This window comes from Anomaloglossus baeobatrachus, chromosome 3 (genome assembly GCF_048569485.1).
Source record: "Anomaloglossus baeobatrachus isolate aAnoBae1 chromosome 3, aAnoBae1.hap1, whole genome shotgun sequence".
NCBI classification, from domain to species: Eukaryota; Metazoa; Chordata; class Amphibia; order Anura; family Aromobatidae; genus Anomaloglossus; species Anomaloglossus baeobatrachus.
Window position 1 is genome coordinate 527,499,494 of NC_134355.1, and position 17,535 is coordinate 527,517,028.

Here is a 17,535-nt window from a genome sequence, read left to right on the forward strand (position 1 = left end):
CCTAGACCTTGATGCTGCCCCTAAGAAATGGGCAGCACCCCTTTTCCCCAGTCCGGAAATAGGAACCTGGCCCAGGCTACCCAAGCGGGAACGGGTACGGTGTTTCGCACCCGGCAGTCACTCAGGGGCCCCACGTCCAAGGGGACCCCTGACCCGGAGGATGGTCACCTGTCCTGGTGGTGACCGGACCCCAGCCTGCTCTGCTGCGGGTCCTTCCTCCAACCAGCCTTCCCGGAGACTGGCAGTGGCGGGAAGGGCAATTGGGGCAGAATATTTACAAACCCAATAGTTTTTGGGTGGCCTGCAAGTTCTCGGCCTTGTTCTTTGGGAGTGGGGACAATAGGGGCAACATCAGTCCCAACGGGAACGGGCGCTTCAACAGCCTTTAGCTGCCACAAACAACTGTAGGTCCCAACGGGGACTTGCTGTAGGGTCCCAACGGGGACAGTACTTTAGCCTTAACTTTGCAAATCAGGTGAAAGCCTCGGGTGATTAGTGCTCATTCATCCAGCTATTTACACAATCAACAGATTGCACCCCTAAATGGCAGTTTCCCTATACCTAAGTGGGGGCCTACCTAGGTTAGGGCGTGTGGACCTCCTGGGGCCGGTACTGTCGATGGGAGACAGGGGGACAGAGGGGACAATCGGTCCCTCTTCCCGTGTATCGGGCGTGGCAGGTAGAAACCTACGGGGGCGTAGGATAGGTGCATCCCTGGGTGCCTGTTCGGGTGGCTCGCTGGCGGGCGTCTCCGTCTCTCTTTCTTCCACAGGTTGTGGGAACGTTATCACGGGAACAATCAGCACGCCATTCTGCATAGGCCAGTCCACTGGGAAGTCGCCCATTACGGTATGAATTACTTCTTTCTTCTTTTCCCCGCTCGGCACGGAAGCCGGAGTCTCATCTACCGGCCTTAGGGGATCTGGGCATCTCTTCAGGTGGTCCCTGGAAATGGTAGCTGTGGTCTTCCCCTGGTCGCGACTGATCAGATAAGTCTTTTCATTTTTCCATCCAGTGGGTTGTATGACATATGGGGTCTTCTCCCACTGGTCGTCGAGCTTATGTGTACTTCTTTTGCGCTTTAGTACCACATCCCCAGATGCAAAGGGGGTAGCTGAAGCCCGCCTATTGAAGTGCTGCTCTTGTTTTTCTCGGCTCTGGCGCAGATTCTTTTCCACAAATCCCTGCATCTGTCGCTTGACATCCCAGTGGTTAGTGGAGGAGAGGGCTTCTGGTGCTTCTATGTCCATCTCCAGGTCTACGGGCAGCCGTCCCGGTCGGGCTCTCATTAGATATGCAGGCGTGCACTTGTTGGAGCTACAGGGGATGTTATTGTACATGTCCACCAGGTCAGGCAACTTCTCAGGCCACAGGTTCCTCTCCTCCAGCGGTAGTGTCTTGAGGAGGTTCAGGACCAGGTGGTTCATTTTCTCACACATCCCATTGGTCTGGGCATGGTATGGCGTAGTCCGGATCTTCTTACACCCATACAAGTGACAGAACTCTTGGAACACCTCCGCTTCAAAGGCCGAGCCCTGGTCTGTGAGTACCCTTTCCGGGTAGCCGTGCGGTCGGCAGAAGTAGGCCTGGAAGGCTCTAGCTGCGGTACGGCCCGTCAAATCTTTAACTGGGACGACCACCATGAACCTGGAGTAATGGTCTACGATGGTCAGGGCATATGTGTACCCGCTTCGACTGGGTGTGAGCTTGACGTGGTCCAGGGCAACCAACTCCAAAGGCTGGTGGGTGACGATCGGCTGTAGGGGGGCCTTCTGGCTGACTTCATCCCGCCTTCTTAGTGTGCAGGGACCACATTCTCGACACCAGGCCTCCACAGACTCCGCATTCTACTCAAGTAGAACCGCTCTCTCAACAACATCTCCAGTTTCTTCCAACTGAAGTGCCCTGCACCATCGTGGTAGGCCTTCAGGACCCTGGGCACACTGGCTTGGGGGACCACCACCTGGCGGACCTTCTCATGGGTTTTTAGATTGATCATTTCCCAGCACAGCTTCCCTCTGATGTAGGTGCAGCCGATTTCTCTCCTTCCACAGCTGTTGGGCTTCTGAGGGGGCCGCGGGATCCATCCTGGAGGAGCCCTGTGCGATCATGGCTTTAACCAGCTGGACCGCAGGTTCCTGATCCTGGGCTTCCTGCCACCCCTGGCCGGTTAGCGGGTCAAGGTTCACCTGCTGTTGGTTAGCACAGGGCTTCTCATCTCGGGGCTGATGGAATGCAGGTAGCTCAATTTCTTCAAGGTCATCGTCTTCCACCCCGTCATCTGGTAGGTGCGGCATTTGGGACAGCGCATCTGCATTGGTGTTCTTGCGGCCGGCCCTGTACTTGATAGTGAAATCATAGTTGGACAGTCGAGCCATCCACCATTGCTCCAGGGCACCCAGCTTGGCCGTGTCTAGATGTGTCAACGGATTGTTGTCCGTGTAGGCAGTAAACTTCGCCGCTGCGAAGTAATGCTTGAATTTTTCAGTTATTGCCCACACAAGGGCTAAGAACTCGAGCTTAAAGGAACTGTAATTTTCGGGGTTCCTTTCCGTCGGCCGGAGTTTTCTGCTAGCGTAGGCGATCACCTTTTCCTTCCCATCTTGCACCTGGGACAGGACTTCAACTGGTGGAAAGACTCCTCATGTTTCTCATTTCAGACAAACGGGGGGCCGGAGGCTCTCCCATTCTTGGTCTGTCCCATGAGGAGGTCTTGCATGGGCGCGGCTATCTTCGTGTACCCCTTGATGAAACAGCGGTAGTAGCCCACCAGGCCTAGGAACTGCCTGACTTCCCTCACCATGGTCGGTCGTGGCCAGCTCTGGATGTCAGCAACCTTCTCTGGATCCAGGGCTACACCTTCGGCGCTCACCACATGTCCGAGGTATTGCACCTTGGGTTTCAGCAGATGGCACCTTGACGGCTTCAACTTCATTCCGTACTTGGAGAGGGCTGCGAACACTTCTGCCAGGTGCTCCAGGTGTGCCTCATACGTCTTGGAATGCACGATCACATCGTCCAGATACAATAGGACAGTCTCGAAGTTGAGATGCCCCAAGCAGCACTCCATGAGCCGTTGGAAGGTCCCCGGGGCATTGCACAGCCCGAACGGCATACTGTTGAACTTGCAGAGTCCCATGGGGGTAGTAAATGCGGTCTTCTCACGGTCTTCTGGTGCAACCGCCACCTGCCAGTACCCACTGGTAAGGTCAAGGGTAGAGAAATAGTTAGCAGTTTTTAGTGCAGCCAGCGACTCTTCGATGCGGGGGAGGGGGTAGGCATCTTTATGCGTTATCTGATTGATCTTCGGGTAATCCACACACATCCTCATGGTACAGTCTTTCTTCTTTACCAGCACCAATGGAGCTGCCCAGGGACTACAACTATCCCGGATGACCTCTGCCTCTTTCATGTTCCTCAACAGGTCTTTGGCGCATTGATAGTGTGCTGGTGGTATTGGCCTATGCCTCTCCTTGATGGGTGGGTGCGTGACTGTGGAGATATGATGTTGAACCCCTATAATCCTCCCGAAATCTAGCGGGTGTTTGCTGAAAACCTGCCCATACTCCCGCACTACCCTGTATACCCCGTCCTTGTGGTGTACAGGGGTAGATTCAGTGCCGACATGTAACTCCCAGCACCACTCCTCTAGTGGCCTGGGGTGTCACTGCTCATGTTGGGTGCAGGGGTAGTGGGGGTGGTATCATGGATTGCGTGGGGGTCGCTGGTAAACAGCTTAGCTATGGTGGCATAGCGGGGGAGCCTAACCTCTTCCTCCCCGCAATTCAGCACTTTCACAGGCGCTCTCCCCTTTTTGACGTCAATCACCCCTCTGGCTACCATTACCGTGGGCCAGTGCTCTGAAGGCGAAGGTTCCACCAAGGCCGGGTAATCCCGTCCCTGGGGGCTTACTGCTGCCCTACACCAAATCATCATTTCGCTTCTTGGCGGTACCACCAAAGGAGCTGCATCCACACTCGCCCCCCACGATCTCTCCACCCATCAGGCTCACTTGCTGCTGGTGCAGGAGGGCCCGGATCTCACGCTGTAGGGCCCTCTGCCGACCCCCTCCTGCAGTGGCAGACAGTTGCTGCAGCAAGCTCAACACCTCTCCCATACTGTGCTCAATCACATTGGAGGACCACTTTTGGGTTACGGTCACTAGACTCATTCAGCACCACAATCATCCCTTGGCGTTTCAGCTGGGTCCGTCAAACAGTCAGGGTCACCTCCCTGAGCCCCACTTTGGTCATAGGTAGCCCATTGGCCGCAATAACGGTCATGCTATCATCGGGAGGGACAAGTTAACTATCGTCCCAATATCGCTGGTACAATGAATAAGACATAGTGGTTACCTGCGATCCAGTGTCCAACAGGGCCATGGTCGGGACGCCGTCCACTGCCAGGGAAATGATGGGGCGGCCTCCTACAAATCGGTCTCTCCAATCATCCGGGCCACGGGGTCTACTCCTGAGGATTGGCCCTTGGCCCCAGGGGTTGCTTGTTTAACGGGCATCGCCTAGAGTAATGGCCAGGCTTGTTGCACCTGTAGCACACAGGTGGCCCATACCGCGGATCGGTGTTCTTCCTCCGCTGCATCCAAGGGACGTCCTCCGGGCTGTCGGCGAGCTGGCTTGACTCTCGTCGGGAGCTGGAGGGCGGCGAGGATCCAGGTGAGGTCTTCATTCATGTGTCGGACTTGCAAGGCCAGCTCTTCTATTGTCCCGACGGGTGTAGCAGGGGCCGGTAGAGCTAAGGGAGGGGGTGCACCTGACACGGGGGCGGTTTCAGCTGGCCAAGGGACCACGTCGGGAGCGCTAGCAGTTGGTGCTTGCAGGGCTTTGATGGCCCCCTCCTTTAGTAATGTAAAGTCTAGGTCGGCGTGCTCCAAAGTCCATAACCGCAACTGCTTGCGATCTTCAGCAGACCCCAGTCCCTGCAGAAACTGCTCCACTAACATTTTGTTGCTGTCAGCCTCGCTGATGGTGTCTACCCGCCTCAGGGTCCGAAGGGCCGTCTGCAAGTGCAAGGCATAGTCCCTGATGTTGTCCGCAGGCCGCTGCAGACACTGGTAGAACTGCATCCGCAACTCAGCCTCGGTACGGGTTTCAAAGGCGGTCTGGAGTTTTTCAAAGATAGTGGTTACCGAGGCCCGGTCCGCATCTGTCCAGGTCTCTGTCTCCTGCTCAGCCGCGCTGGTCAGCTGCCCGAGCACTACCGTCGCACGTTGTCTGCCAGTCATGGCATACAAGTCAAGAATCGGGTTTATCTTTTTCCGAAACACCTGTAAGGCATCGGGCTTCCCATCGTACTGGGGTAGCCAGGTAGCACCGGGCACGTATGGCAGGGAGATTGGCATTACCTGGGCGACCGCTGGACCCGCGGCCTCCCCTGCTCTTGCGACCGGAGCAGGGGCCGTCGCGTTCCTGTCTTCGGGCGCCGCCACTCCTGCAGCTGACACCCCTTCACCGTCTCCGGTAGGCGCGGACAACTTCCTCCTGTCCCCCTTGGTCTTTCTACAGCACTTCACCTTTTCGGGGGCGGGGCTTCACTTTTCGCGCCTTCACTGCTCGGGAAGACGACTCGAGCAGGAAATCTTTGCGCCCAATATGGCGGATTTTCAGATTTTTCAGCGGGACGCCGCTGACGGGGATCACAAGGCGCACTTCTACCGGTAAGTAGACTGGTTCAATCCTGTTTACAGCGCCAAATTGTCGGGGGCGGTGGCCAGTTTCCCCGTTGCGGGGGCTGCTCGGGGAGATTGCGCTCGGATCCGGTGCCTTCTCCTCGGTGGCTCGAGTGGGCCGGACCCAGGGCTCGAGCAGCGCTCCTCGCCCACGAGTGAAAAGAGGGTGGGGGGGATTGGATTTTTGGGATGTATAGAGTTCGTGACGCCACCCACGGATTGTGGTGATCGTGGGCACCACCGCTGCTGGTGACGGGGTTCCCGGGAGCGATGGTGGGGAGCAGCTAGGTGTTGACCCCTCCGTGGGTAGGGGCTGTTGGTCCCGGGGCCCGGTAGGAGGGAGGGTTCCGAGGATGGGTTTTCAGGGTGCAGTGTTGCGGTGCAGCGCAGCGCGGTGCCGGATGGCACAGGTGTACTCACTCAGACACAGATGGACAGAGTCTCTGGTAAACCAAATGGCTGGATGGACGGGGCCCGCAGCCGGCTGCAGTGTTCTCCCTGGATGGGTTGATGGTGGCTGTCGTTTCCCTGCACCTGTGTTTTGTATCTTGACTCCAATGCCTGGGCACCGGTAGTCCGCTCCCCGGCATATACGTGTTGGAGGAGCCCTTTTGCCCGCAGGCGCTGGCCCTGTGGATCTCTGGCCCTTGGCGGTGGCGCTTATCCGGAATGGTTGGGCTGTTGCCTTCAATCGGGACTTGGGTGGGAATGAACACCTGGGTCCAGACCACAATCAGTAAATTTGACTAAAGGTCGGCTTCAAACCTAGTCGGTGTCTGAGTACCCTGCCTGGTGCTTGGCTCCAATCGGCTCCCCGGTTCGGTACTGGCGGGCCACCGCCCGACCCCGGTCCTACGGTTCCGCTGACCATCACCAACTCCTGCACACGGCCAGCACTGTCTGCCTACCTTGCTGGAAGTGCCTGGGCTCCAACCCAGACACCAACAGTTTCACTCCTTACTCTCTACTGACCACAACTGGACTTACTACTGTGTTTTCCCGCCTCCAGGCCTGTGAACTCCTCGGTGGGTGGGGTCAACCGCCTGGCTCCGCCCCACCCGGTGTGGACATCAACCCTGGAGGGTGGCAACAAGGATTTAATGTGTGACTGGTGTGACCTGTCCAGGGAAGGGGGGTATATGATGTTGTGTCTGTGACTTCCTGGCTAGGCCAGGGCATCATACTTATTGTATAGGCTTTATAGTATTGCAGACTGGAAAACTGTCTAATGATCCGCAAACCAGCATGCTCAGGAACAAGGTAGCTTTGAAACAAAGGATGGAAGCTCTAAAGTTGCCTTTTTTTCAGTGAAAGCCGCCCAATCAGAATGCAATATAAAAAAGCAAAAAAGAAAATATCATTACTTACAGCAAGATGGAATTGCAGCTGTATATGGCTCAGGCCAAAAGAATACTACCACTCCAGCTGGATACAGCTAAACCCCCACTAGGTGGAGGCAACACAGGTGCAGGTGGAGCCATTGACACGCACCTCCAAATATGGAGGAGGTGATGGCTGGATGGTAAAACTGCACACTGGTGGCTTGCATAGAGCACTGTTCACACTAGCAGACGCACAGTCACAAACCCGCAGCCTATTAGGTGACGCCCATACTATTAGATCAGGCGGGCTGCCAAGCCGTACCCCCACTGCGCGCTACGTAGGGACAGAAACTCCGATAGCAAGGCCTAACAAAAAGGGGCCTGGCTGTATCCTGTACAAAAAAGTTTTTGAGGTTTTTTGTTAGCGTTATGGCCATAAGACGGGGGTACGGCTTGGCAGCCCGCCTGATCTAATAGTATGGGCGTCACCTAATAGGCTGCGGGTTTGTGACTGTGCGTCTGCTAGTGTGAACAGTGCTCTATGCAAGCCACCAGTGTGCAGTTTTACCATCCAGCCATCACCTCCTCCATATTTGGAGGTGCGTGTCAATGGCTCCACCTGCACCTGTGTTGCCTCCACCTAGTGGGGGTTTAGCTGTATCCTGCTGGAGTGGTAGTAGTCTTTTGGCCTTAGCCATATACAGCTGCAATTCCATCTTCCAATCAGAATGCAACAGCGACCACCAATCGGAGGTAAGGGGAAGGGAAAGGGAACGCTATAGCACGCCTACAGGCTGGGTTCTAAGTCGCTAACTATGTCGTTAAAAATGGTCCTGAATGATTTGTAGCGATCAGCGACCTCACAGCAGGGGCCAGGTCGCTGATGCGTGTCACACACTGCAATGTCACTGAGGAGGTCACAAAACCGGTGACGTTACAGCGATATCACTAGCGATGTTGCAGTGTGTAAAGGGGCCTTGAGGCTACATCCACATGACCGTTCCGTTTTTGCAGTCCAGATGCATCCGTGTGGCATCCGTGTGGCATCCATGTGCCTTCCGTTTTTTTTGTGGACTGCAAAAAATGGAAGCAGCTAGAAAGATAAATAGATGGGTAGATATAGAGATGAATAGATAGATATAGAGACAGAGAGATAGAGGGATTGATGTATGAATGAATTAATAGAGGGATAGATATATAGATAGCTAGTTAGATAGATAGATAATAGATGAGAAAGACATATATAATGTCCCACCCCCCTGCATATTCTAAGCCAACACCCTTTAGTGGCTTTCATTTGGCACTAAAGGGTGCTTAGCGTTGTATTTAGCCAAAAAATAAATAATTAAAAAAAAACCCAACGTGGGGTTCCTCCTATCTTTTGTAGCCAGCTAGGGTAAAGCAGATGGCTGCAGCCTGGAAACCATAGCTGGCAGCTTCACCTTGGCTGGTAATCCAAAACAGAGGGCACCCCACGCTGTTATTTTAAATTAAATAATTTAAAACAAAAAACGTGGGGTGCCCCCCAAATTGGATTACCAGCCAAGGTAAAGCGGACAGCTGTGGTCTGGTATTCTCAGACTAGGGAGGTCCACCGTTATTGGACACTCCCCAGCCTAAAAATAGCAGGTCACAGCCGCCCCAGAAGTGGCGCATCCATTAGATGTGCCAATCCTGGCGCTTCGCCCCAACTCATCCCGTTGCCCTGGTGCGGTGGCAAACGAGGTAATATATGGGGTTGATGCCAGATGTGTAATGCCACCTGGTATCAAGCCCTGGGGTTACTGATGTTATGGCGTCTATCAGATACCTGACATCAACACCCAGTCAGTAATTAAAAAAAAATAGACAACAAAAAAAAGTTTTCTTTGAAAAAACACTCCTCAAAACATTCCCTTTTTCACCAATTTATTGAAAATAACAATCAAATCCCGATCTGGCGTAATCCAATAAGGGGGTCCCCATGACGATCCATACCATAGTCACTGTCCCAGTCAATGAAGAACAGAATGTTCCCCATTGGCTGGGAGTGCAGTGCAGTGACCTGAGCTAACATCAATAGGTCAGCCCAGGTTACTGCAAGGGATGACGAGAGCTGTCAGGTTAGCGAGGTACATTACTTGCTGTGACGATCTCCTGCACTCCTGACGTCAACGCTGTCACTGACTTCCATTGTCCGCCGCATTCACAGCAAAGAATCGCAGGAGCCCATGACGTCACCGCTAGTGACAGTCTCGGGCTACCCGCGAGATGTGAGAACGCGGCGGGCATAGAAGCCAGTGATAGTGCTGACGTCAGAAGTGCAGGAGATCGTCACAGCAGGTAATGATCTTATCTAACCTCCTGACAGCAGCGCTCGTCATCCCCGCGGCTGCCCGCACTGCAGTGTTAGAAGCTGCTGATACTGCAGTGCGGGCAGACACTGACACACTGCTGTGCGGGGCAGCCGCGGGGCTGGCAGGGAGCGTTACACAGACTGCACGGGCACCCGACGGAGGTCACACAGAAGTGCTTACGTGCGGCTTCCAGGGATTTTGTGGGTTTATTGACTCTTATTGTGTCACGGTCCGTTATTACGGAACAGAATAGGACATGATCCATAATAATGGAACGGACATATGGCATCAGATTTGTTTTTTTGTAGGATCGGATGCATACGGAAGTTCTTCTGTGTGCCATCTGATCCTACACAAAAGTCATTGAAAAGATGGTCCTGTCCGTGGGTCCACAAAAAACAGGAACTGACTAGGACAAACGGAATGGTCATGTGAATGAGTCCTTAGGAAGAGGAACAGCAACATACAACAACTGTTCTCCAGATGATTGCAAGCCGACTGCTTCCAATCAGGACCATATAGAAACTAACTCTACCACCAGCAACATACAAAGGGGAAATTAAGGTATATAAATTAAGGGGCACTTTGCACACAACGACATCGCAAGCCGATGCTTGCGATGCCAAGCACGATAGTCCCCGCCCCCCTCGCAGCAGCGATATCTTGTGATAGCAGCCGTAGTGAACATTATCGCTACGGCAGCTTCACATGGACTCACCTGCCTTGCGACGTCGATCTGGCCGGTGACCCGCCTCCTTATTAAGGGGGTGGGTCGTTCGGCGTCATAGCGACGTCACACGGCAGGTGGTCAATAGAAGCGGATGGGCGGAGATGAGCGGGACGTAAACATCCCGCCCACCTCTGTCCTTCCGCATAGCCAGCGTGAGCTGCAGGACGCAGGTAGGAGATGTTCCTCACTCCTGCGGCTTCACACACAGCGATGTGTGCTGCCGCATCAACGAGCAACAACATCATACCTGTCGCAGTCGCGTAATTATGGAATTCCCAGACACTACACTGATGATACGATTACAATGATTTTGCGCTCGTTAATCGTATCATCTAGGATTTACACACTACGATGTCGAGTGCGACGCCGGAAGTGCGTCACTTTTCGACATGACCCCTCCGACATCGCACCTGCGATGTTGTAGTGTGCAAAGTGCCCCTAAGATACAGACTGTGAGGGATAATGATAGCAGCTGAAAGGAAAAGGTCTGAGAGGGCCCTAAAGGGGAAAGCGTAAACTAACAGAAAAGACACACAAATTCCAGTCACACCACAAAGGAAAGTATGGAATATCAAGGAGCAGTTTTTTGTAGCCAAATGTGACACACCCATGACATTTTCTCATGGTCAGGCTCTGACAGGACCACAGGGTCCTGAAAACACCGGGATTCCGGTGCAGAATGCTATTTTTGACTGGCAACATCATCGAGACCTGATTGGCTCAGATTCCGATCATGTCAACACTTTGCTATCTGCCATATGCCACAATCAATAGCGATCGTGGTATATAGAAGTTTGTGTGAGGGAGTGGACTTCTTCTCTCACACCTCCGGCACCCCTGCAACATAAGCACAGTGGAGGTGAGTGTTGTCATGGCTGTCGGCGGTCAAATGATGACCTCCGGGTCAGCCATGTAGTCGCCTGTTAGACACAGCCAGAAGCAGGGTCTAACATGCAATCTGTCAGTGTAAAGCCGACAGGTGAAATGTATTGCCTTGCTTGTGCATTGCAATACACTACACGAGCAATCAGAGTGATAAAAGTTAAAGTTCCATAGAGGGACTAAGTAAAAAGGTTTTTAAAAAAGTAAAGAATAAAAAATTGTACCATTTTTAAAAAACTAACAGATAAAGAACAAAACACTGAAAAAAAATTATACCAATTGCTTGTTTATTTATGCAAAAAGAAAAAATATGCAAAAAGGAAGACATATTTGGTATCACCTAGACTGATACAATCCGATTGATAAAACGGTCACACTCGTTAACCCATTCAGTGAACTGTGTAATAAAAAATTTAAAAAGTATAATAAGGTATGATAAAAAAAATTTGAACATAGATAAACATGATGTAGCTAAAACCATCAATTTGTACCACAAAAAAACCTCACCATACAGCTCTAGTAGTGTTCAAAATAATAGCAGTCCAATATGACTAACCAGATTACTCACTGTTTTTGGTATACATTATGTTACGACGTCAAATAATTTACCAGTTAGTGCAGTAGACTCAGCATTCTTGATCTGCAGGTTTTTGAGTCTATTTGAATAATTAATTGAAAGTGGGTGTGTTCAAAATAATAGCAGTGTGGTGTTAAAGGGAACCTGTCACCAGATTGTTGACAATAAGCTGCGGACCACACCAGTGGGCTCTTATATACAGGATTCTAACATGCTGTATATAAGAGCCCAGGCTGCTGTGTAGAACATAAAAATCACTTTATAATCCTCACCTAAACGGTCGGTGCGGTGCAGACTGGTCAGATGGGTGTATCAGTTCTCCGGGACCGGCGCCTACCCTTTTGGCCATCTTTGTCCTCCTTCTTCTGAAGACTGGGTGCATGACGCGTCCCACGTCATACACACTCGCCGGCACGGAGGTCCTGCGCAGGCTGACATTGCTTTATATGATTCATTGTGTGTGGAGAGACTGCAGGCAGCAGGAAAACCCCTCCCTGCTAAAGGTGGGGGCCTGCTTGTGAGGGAGGACAGTGGCTGTGCTGAGAAGAGGGAAGCGTGGGAAACAGAGCAAGAGGATTTCCAGCAAGTGTGCAGAGCTGAGCGCTTTATGGAGGATGGTGGCTGAGGCTGCAGAGAATGGACGCTGACTGGGCCAAGCAGACAGGATTCTGAGCCACCAAGTAAACAGTTGCCTGGAACTCGGAGCAGAGCATTTGTGACACCCTGAGCAGTGCATTGAATCCTGCAGGGCTGTGAGCGGACAATGATCAGGAATCTGAAGGCAGAGACTTGGACTATTTTTGTGCGACAAGTGATTCCTCCTCGTGTATTTTGGCACCGTAGACCATCAAAGAGTAGCTGCAGCCAAGATGTACCACAGGCCTGTGTTGGACTCCGTCAGTAACACGGTACCACTAATGATACCCGGGAATCCAAGCAGTTGAAGAATTCATAGGTTGCGCTTGCTTTAGTGATGTTTAGTATTGGTAATTTGTAAGCCGGTGTTTTAATTCCAGAGATCTTCACTAGGTTACACCCACTGAATTTACACTCTGTCTGCTGAAGCATTAGGTAGTCGCTGTTTGTGCCACATAAGATCCTTAGGTACATTTGGTCCTACAGTTTGTGAAACACATTGGAAGGATCTCTGGACTTCGCACCCTGTCCACGGCGTATAGCCTGTCTGTGTATGATAAGTATAGCAGTGACTGGGGAGTAATTGTAAACTTATTTTCCCACTGCGCTCCTCCTCTATTCCTTCCAGTAAATACTGTTTTGTGACATTTCTGCCTGGGCCTCAGTCTGTGACTCACTGGATCTCATTTGGCCCTCCGGTCATTACAGTATTGTGACAGATGCCTGTATGAAGAAGCTAATATATTAGCAAGAAGTCCCCACAGAGTCCCACTGTTAAAAAAAAAAAAAAAAAAAGTCATTTACTGAAGGGGTACAAAGAACACATCACCCTGGCCTAAAGAGGAGTGGAGAAACATTTTGTGGACTGATGAAAGTAAAATTGTTCTTTTTGAGTCCAAGGGCTGCAGCCAATTCGTCAGACGACCCCCAAAGTCTGAATTCAGGCCACAGTACACTCTGAAGACAGTGAAGTATGGTAGTGCAAGCATCATGATATCGGCATGTTTCTCTTATTATGGTGCTGGGCCTATTTACCACACACCCAGTATTATGGACCAGTTTTCATATATCAAAACGCTTGAGGAGCTCATGTTACAAAATTGAGGTTATGGAGTGGTCAACACAATCCACGGACCTTAATCTGACAGAACACTTGTGGGATGACATAAAAAATGTTGTTTCTGAGGCAAAGCCAACAAATGCACAAATAAATTGTGGCATGTAGTCAAAGCATCCTGGGCTGGATTAACAGGTGACAGAAGTTGGTTGACTCTATGCAACATAGATGTGAAGCATTTCTAAAAAATGTGGTTATACAACTAAATATTAGGTTAGTGATTCCCAGAAAAGCTAAATCCTAAATAAAAAGAGGACAGATTTTGAGTATTTAAAGACAAATGCACACACTGGGTTTTTTTTAAACAGCTCAATGTTAATTTTTTGATATTTTCTGCAAAGTAGTTAAAAATTATATAAATTTCTCTTCATGTTTTGATTTAGAAAACAGTGTGCAATGTTCCCAATGCATGGAAATAAAAACTATTATAAAGGTTTTTGGCTTTACTCATGTATTTCAACACACTGCTTTTATTTTGAACACACCTGTGAGTGCTCAGCATAGAGCACAGGATAAATGTGAACTGATCCAAAATTTCTGTCCCTCAAATTTTCACTAATTGCATTCAACTCAATGCTCAAAAAAAAACAAGTCCACACTCAGGTTAGTCATCTGTTAACACTAGAAGTCCCAGAAAGTTTGAGCTACATAGGGTTCCAATGGTAGAAATGTTAAATTACCCCCCTCTGGGACTTCTAGTGTTAATGGAAATATAGGGGGCTCCCTCATTACTGGAAGCACAAAAGCTCTGCAAAAGTGTGATGGCTCCCGCACCAAAAAAAATCCAGCAAAATCTGCACTCCCATATCCAAATGCCCCCTTACCTTCTGAGCACCACAATATGCCTAAACCACAGTTTGCAAATGTGGCACCCTACGGTTATGTAGCCACAGTAATATCTGGTTGGTGCAGTAAGGGATTTCCACATTGGAAGTACTCACATACAACACTTTCACCCCAGGCCTGTAGGGGGAGCTCTACTTAACTGACATCAGGTGTACTGGCTGATGTCAGTTGAAGTCTCCAAGAAATTCAAATTCTGGGGGCTGAGAGAGGCAGTTGAAACCGGTCTGCTCCAGTGCAGGACTGACAGGAAGCAACCTGAAAACGGTGCTGTGTTGGGCTAGTACCAGGGGAAAAGTCTAGCAGTGTGAGGGATTCTGAGTGAGGGTCGGAGGCAAGGCAAGACAGAGAAGGGGTGAAGGAACCAGTTCGGTACACCCCAGAAGAAGCAACCCGGACACTGGAGTCCGGGTCAGTACGGGTTTAGTCAGTCCCAGCAGAAAAGTCCGGAAGGTGAGGGGGACTTCAGTCTCCTGGCGCAGGAAAACTTCTAGCACAGCCATCAACAGAGCCAGGGACCGCAGCAGAGTTAGTGGTGCCCAGCAGAACGGTTTATTACACCTGCTATACAAATGAAAGACACAGGAGAGTTCAGGGGCAGGTTTAAAACAGCCCAGGACTTAAACACGCAGCAATAAGGAGGCCTCAAAACTCACAGATGTGTAAATCCCAACTGCCACCTGACCACTCAGACTGTACTTTGGGCTTATCCCTGCTAATGTGGCGCCCCTGAGGCTTCCGTCGCCACAGGAACATTGCACCCCATCCAGCAGTGTGATGTCCCATTCTGGGTAAGAAAAGGAGTGAACGCCGGTACTCAGGCAAATCTACACTACACCCATTGTTAGGTACACACTGGGATCAGGGACAGTGGCAGCAACCCTCCCATGCTGCATGCTGTGAGGGGCCGTAAGACCCATCCCTGCTCCTATAGGGTAGATCATAGCAACTGGGGAGGTGGGAGGAGCGACCCGAGGGAAGAGGAGAGAAGGGAAGGTCTAGTTTAGTGAGTGTGAGGAGAGAGAGTCTGCGGGAGGCAGAGAAGGGAGCTAAGGAAAGAGCTCTAGTCAGACAGGAGCAAAGAAAGAAAGAGACGCTTCCTGGTGAAGACCCTGGGACTCAGAGGGTCCAGGTGACACCAAGCAGAGAGAAGAAGGGATTCCAGGGCCACTGCAAGGCTTACGAGCGCAGGGCCTGTTCCACAAAGTCATTCGGTGGAGGGATCAAGCTGAGCACAGGGGACGGTCCCTAGAAACCGGAGGAGTGAAAAATCATCTCCAACAGTAAAAACCGAGGCCCAGGGAAAGTTGCAAACTCCCCGGGCCACAGCCCACATCAGAACCACTAGAAAGGGGGTAAATACCCAACAGGCGAGCCCCCGGCCCGGAGGCTGTAGTGGAGGCCGAGCCAGGTTCATCCTACAAGGGCAAGGCTTAAGGACACAGCTGAAGACAGAGATACTTTAGAGAAGGGTACCGGCTTTCATTCCAGGATCGGCGGAGGTCCCTGACAGTGGGTCTCAGCAGTCCAGAGGCACCAGTGTGCTGCAGCCCAGGAAGTGTGAGTAAAGACCTTGGAATTGCACCCTCTGGTGTTGTCTCAGTTATTTTCGCCTGCATAAACTTCCATCACACCATAGACTCTCACAAGCACCAACTGTGCCCCGGGGCACCGCTCCACCTGTGGGGAGCAGTACCACCATTGCTGCCATTCCATCACCCCGGAGGCCTCACACAGCAGCGGCGGCTTATTAGCCGCAAACCACAGGTGGCGTCACGACAAACATAAACTTTATTCACCAGCCATATTTAATTGACGCCCACCAGGGCCACGGAGTCAGGCCCCGCCACCACTGACGACCCCCGGACTAGTCCGGCCCGGCACCGGGTGTCCCATAGCCCTGGGGTGGGCGAGTCACTAACATCAGTAAAGGTACAGAAAGAAAGACCCGGTGTGTGTGTGACAGTTATTGCTATCCAAGGTATTGCTCTCACTACAGACTGTTTGCCTGAACATGGGGAGCCACATCTCAGCGGCCTTGAAGAGACCAATATTAAGACTTGTGTGGTAAGCTGTCTCCCTGTGTGTAAAATCTTGTCCTTTTCCAAAGGCCTCGGGGACATTGCTCCACCTATGGGGAGCGTTACAAACTAGCTTCTTCATCATCACCCCGGAGATCTGCAAGTAGCGTCGGTAACATTACCGAGAACCGTAGGTGGCGTCACAAGACACTCTTATTTTATTTATTTTTACTATTGTTTTTATCAGACTTCTTTTAACTGCCACCAGGGCCACGGGACCGGGCACAGCCACCTGTGACAATCCCCCGAGAACTAAAAGCCCGGAACCGAGTATAGCACAGCCCTGGATCAGGCACATACACATGTGTGTAATACTTGTACGGAGAGGAGCCCACTTAATCTAAGGGATGAATGCCTCGAAAAGCACGAGTTAGCCAGAATATACGAGCACTACAATGTACTGGGTACTACAGGGGCTTATTTGCAACTTTTAATTCTGCAGCATTCACTGCATTTGACTCCAAGGGTGTCTTCCAGGGACAAAATCATCACTACACCCATAGATGAATTTCCAGGGGGTGGAATTTCCAAAAGGTGGTCACTTGAGGGGGTTTCTGCTGTTCTGGCACGTAAGGGCTCTGCTAATGGAGTCCGCAAACTATTGTAGGAAAATCTGTGCTCCAAAAGTCAAATGGCATTCCCAAGCCCTGCGATGTGGCCAAACAGTACTGTACAGTCACATGTGGGAATTGCCACATTTAGGAGAAATTGTGTAACAGATTATGGAGTCTTTTTTTTTACCTATTTACCTTGTGAAAATCTGAGGCTAAAACAACATTTTAGTGGTAAAAATGTGTTGATTTTTTCTTCACTGCCCAATAGTATAACATTTTGTGACACACCTGTAGTGTCAGTATGCTCACTGCATTACTATATGAATTCATTCAGTGGTGCAGTTTGTAAAGTGGAGTCACTTGTGGGAATTCTGCTGTTCTGGCACCTCAGGGGCTTTGCCAATGTGACATGGCACCCACAACAAACCTTTGCAACTAATTCTGAATTTCAATATGGTGCTCCTTGCTGTCTGAGCTTTGCACTGTGCCTCCAAAGTAGTTTTTGATTACATGGAGAGTATTAGCCCACTCAGGAAAAATTACACAACAAACTGTGTGAGACATTTTTTTCTTATTAGCCCTTATAAAAATTAAAAACTTAGGGTTAAAACAACATTTTAGTGAAAAAAATGTAATTAGTCTTTCTTCATCGTCCAATGGTATAAAATTCTGTGGCACACCTGTGCTGTCAATATGCTCACTGCACCTCTAGATAAATTTATTGAGGGGTGTAGTTTGTAAATGGGGTCACTTATAAAGGGGCCTGTGTGA

General features: G+C 50.8%; 1 protein-coding gene across 1 annotated transcript in view; it reads right to left on the bottom strand.

Annotated features, from left to right (window-relative positions):
• The window catches only part of LOC142295495 (guanylate cyclase soluble subunit beta-2-like), a 161,343-nt gene that overhangs the window by 121,896 nt on the left and 21,912 nt on the right, over positions 1-17,535 (bottom strand). The window lies entirely within an intron of this gene.